The 4,421-nt window shown below is 41.8% G+C and overlaps 1 pseudogene; it reads left to right on the top strand.

Moving 5' to 3' along the window:
- The first annotated feature begins 585 nt into the window (after nt 1-585).
- LOC149104957 (uncharacterized) lies at nt 586-2,628 on the top strand (annotated as a pseudogene).
- Nucleotides 2,629-4,421: the final 1,793 nt, after the last annotated feature.

The following is a 4,421-nucleotide window of genomic DNA, read 5'->3' as shown; positions in this document are numbered from 1 at the left end:
CATTCAATACATGCGCTAGTTGCTGCTTACCGCCAATCTGAGGCAAGAGTTACTAAGTTGCAGATTTTGTCAATTATTGTAGATATATTCCCGCAACGGCAAATTCAAGATCTACTCCCTGAAGTTACAAAATACCAACTGTTTCAAGCTAAAAAACATTTAATTTCATGTGGAAGAGGGCAACCCTTACCAGCTGTTCCTAAATACCGCGTTAGCGTAACTTTGCCCAAAACAGACCACTTCATTGGGTTCATATCAAGTCCTCACTTTGTTCAAGATGTTGCCCACGGTACGCGCACGCTGAAGTTATCTTCGGGAGAGACAATCAGTACGCCTAATGTTGTACGCAATATGGTTGCAGCGAGGATAATCAAGCAATACGTATCATATTGCAAGGAAATCGCATTCAGCCATTTAAGTGAAAGAGAGCTGTACAGGGTTTTAAAGTATTGTCCCGCCCAACAGAAAAAAGCACTACAGGGTCCGGACAACATTAGCGCTGATGGACTGCGTGGAGTTGTGAAGCTTGAAAATGTTATCAGGAAGCTTGGAGAAAGGGGCAAGAGTTCTGAATGGGTAACTGGAGTGATCAACCTTTTGATGGCTTTCAAAAGTTACCTGAAGGACAGCTATCGTCTCCACGTCTCCACCTCCTCGAGGTGTCCAGACCACTGCAGTATGTTTGCCTTGAGTGATCCATCAGAGCCAGAATTTTCTGAAAAATGTGATCACTCCCATGATTTGGTGTGCAATGACTGTGAACGTCTTTACCATCTAGAAAGTTTGATGAACAATGCTTTCTCAGACCCTGAAGTTGTTTTTTACAGCAATGACGAAAAGGAAGATAAACTCCACGATGTGCAAGTTTCTCTGGAGTCAATCTATGCCTGGAAACGTCATCTGCTAAGGGCGGTACACCAGGACAGAGCAAGACAAAAAGTCTTGGATGACGTCGATTGAAGCAAGATTTTTATCACGCAAGATTTTGCAATGAAATTCTTGCCACGCCGTTTCAAAGAAACACAGATAGAATGGTTCGGTAAACATGGAATAAGTTGGCACATCTCGCACTGTGTACGTGGCACCAGCTCAAACGAATGTGAAGTCTCTGTGTACTCGCACTTATTTCGTCAGTCAATCAGCCAGAACAGTGAAGTTGTTGCTGCAGTTATGTGTCACACCCTCCAGGAAGAAAAGGCAAGACACCCAGAGATTAATGAAGCATTTTATTGAAGCGACTGCGCAGGATCGTATGCATCAGGTGGATTATTTGTTCCCATACGGCATATCGGTAAGTTGACTGGTATCTCCATCAAACGCTATGATTTCTCAGAGCCACAAGCAGGCAAGGGACCGTGTGACAGGAGCTCCGCCCACCAGAAATTCCATGTTAACCGGATTCTTCATGAAGGAAATGATGTTATGTCAGCAGAGCAAGTCAAATAAGCTTTGGAGTCACATGGCGGCGAACGAAGTGTTGTTCTGTATGTGGTAGAGTATCCAGAGTCAGCCGGTAAGTGCCCCACACCGCGTATTCCAGACGTAAGTCTTCTTCATAACTACCAGTATTGTAACGACGGCCTAAGGGTATGGAAAGCATACAATATTGGCACCGGGAAACTGTTTGCATGGGAGAATCTTGATAAGGTTGGCAAGATACTACCTTCTGAACTTAGAATCGTTGAGAGGGGATCACTGGGGAATAGTGAATCTGTTAAGAAAGATAATACTTGCTTGGCGGCAGAACTGCCTGGTCTGGTGAAACCTGTAAGGTCACCCGAAGAATCTGGAGACGAGAAGAGAGATTGCGGTCTGTTCAGCTGCCCTGAACCAGGGTGTGTCAAGTAGTACATTACAATGGGCAAGCTTGAAAAGCACATCGCTACAGAGAAACACGCCTTTCAAGACGTTTCTGAACCTCTTGGTGATAAAGTAATCAAGAGATGGGCCGAACAGTTTCAACAGGTAACGTCAGAGAATCTTTCATCCCAACTGGAAAACAAACTCTCTACACTGCGTCTCACAGAAGACCTCAGCGTGACCACACATCAAGTTCTGCAGAAAGGCTGGGCTTTGAAGGTACCTAAGCGGGCAACACGTTTTCCTGACAAGGTCAGAAGTTTCCTCCAAGAGAAATTTGACGTCGGTAATGCTACAGGACATAACGGTGATCCTGTGCAAGTTTCCATCGACATGAGATGTGCAAGAGATGAGCTTGGTAGGCGCTTATTTGCCGCAAGCGAATGCCTTCGAATACAGCAGATCCGTTCATTTTTCTCCAGGCTTGCCGCAGCACAGAGAAAGAACGTGCAAAGCCCAGCAGATCTAATTGAGGACGAAGTACGAGATCTAGAAAGTGATACTCAAGCAGAGCAGTATGAAACGGAGTTGCAAGAGCTGCGTGAAGGTATCATCGCTGAGGTCGCAGAGAAGCACCCTATATGTTATGAACGCTTCAACCTGTGTGAACTAAGTCAGCAAAACAAGTTGAAAAAGTTCAACATAGACATGCTTGTAAGGATTTGTGAACATTTTGAATTAGACATCGCCACTGTTTCCAGAAACAGAAAGGACGGTTTTATTAATCAAATCAAAGAACTTATTGGAAGTTGCGGCTGCAATATGTAACTGTTTCAGTTAAATTTACTAAGATAGACGTTCATTACATAGAAACGCTGGTTTATGTAACTGAAGCTCAGAAACGTTTCGAGAAAAGCGAAAAAAAAAAAAAGAAGGTACGTGATTACATTACATGCCTTAGATACTGCAGAAATTTAGTTTGTTGTATGTAACTACCATTTGGATAAAGATTGTGGTTGCATGACTTAAAAAATCAGCCCAGTGACTTCATGTTCCACATAACACGCAAGTCTTAATTGCGACAATCTGAGGTGATGAAACCTTTTCGCTTGAAATGAAGCCAGAGGAGTTGTTGTTTCTGGGAGAAAAGAAGCCAAGACATTTTTAATTAAATTACAAATGTATTATCTCAAAAAGTTGAACAGCCTTTTGTGTTTACGTGGTTTAGAAAAATCGGTCACCGGAGTTTATGTTGTGTGTTATTAATAAATAACAGCTATTAACAGCATTGTAAATGGCTAATACTTAAGTTGAACTGAAAAGTATATAAAGCCAGACAAGGAGTCTCTATTTCATAAAATAAATCAAGGCACTTAAGAAAAATTATAAGTCAGATAATCTCAAGTTATTTTGATTTTTTTAACAATTTCACGTTTACAGCTTCAGTTCTTCTACCCTGCTTGTTATAGAAACATCTATTTCACCAAAAGCAGTAGAAACCTCAATTTAAGTAAAAAATGTATATTTTTCGTGTCTTCGCGGGGGGTCTGTGAGTGTCATTTTCTAGTCACGTTAACAAACCCAAACTTTTAACACATTGGCCATCAATGGCAAAGTACTAGCGACAAGGCAATATAGTTTTTATCTCTAGAAGTGGGTTGGACTCTGCGTAAACACTTAAACAGTCGAGTGACTTTTTCCATTTTCAGTAAAGTGAAACTTACTAGGAGCTATTTGAACTATTGCATATGGAAATTGACAACTTGTTCTTTGGTTTTGTAGCTGTATTTGTAAAGTTAAAGCATGTTACTGATAGTGAATTAAGTTATTTGCATCGGGAAGTAGTATTGGTCTGTCATTGATAAAACAAATCTGCTCATAAATTAGACCCAATTTATCATAATGTTCGCCAGTATTACCACGCTATCTCTTAATTCCTTTTCTGAGGCATTTTTTTTTAAAATACTAAGAATAAATGACATCAATATACAGCGCCTGGGACCCTTTTAACATAAAATAAGTTTCAGGTAATTTGAAGAAATTCGATTTTTTGACATCTCCTCCTTCGCCTCCTCCGCCTCCTCCGCCTCCTCCGCCTCCTCCTTCTCCTTCTTCTCCTCCTCCTTCTCCTCCTCCTTCTCCTTCTCCTTCTTCTCCTTCTTCTCCTTCTTCTCCTTCTTCTCCTTCTTCTCCTTCTTCTCCTTTTTCTCCTTCTTCTCCTTCTTCTCCTTCTTCTCCTTCTTCTCCTTCTTCTCCTTCTTCTCCTTCTTCTCCTTCTTCTCCTTCTTCTCCTTCTTCTCCTTTTTCTCCTTCCTCTCCTTCTTCTCCTTCTTCTCCTTCTTCTCCTTCTTCTCCTTCTTCTCCTTCCTCTCCTTCTTCTCCTTCTTCTCCTTCTTCTCCTTCTTCTCCTTCTTCTCCTTTTTCTCCTCCTTCTCCTTCTTCTCCTCCTCCTTCTCCTCCTCCTTCTCCTTCTCCTTCTTCTCCTTCTTCTCCTTCTTCTCCTTCTTCTCCTTCTTCTCCTTCTTCTCCTTCTTCTCCTTTTTCTCCTTCTTCTCCTTCTTCTCCTTCTTCTCCTTCTTCTCCTTCTTCTCCTTCTTCTCCTTCTTCTCCTTCTTCTCCTT

The sequence above is a fragment of the Orbicella faveolata genome, unplaced genomic scaffold (assembly GCF_042242905.1).
Source record: "Orbicella faveolata isolate gen_17 unplaced genomic scaffold, um_ofav_v1 contig_34, whole genome shotgun sequence".
Lineage (NCBI taxonomy): Eukaryota > Metazoa > Cnidaria > Anthozoa > Scleractinia > Merulinidae > Orbicella > Orbicella faveolata.
Note: the sequence above shows the minus strand (reverse complement) of the source record. Positions and strands in the feature narration are given on the sequence as shown.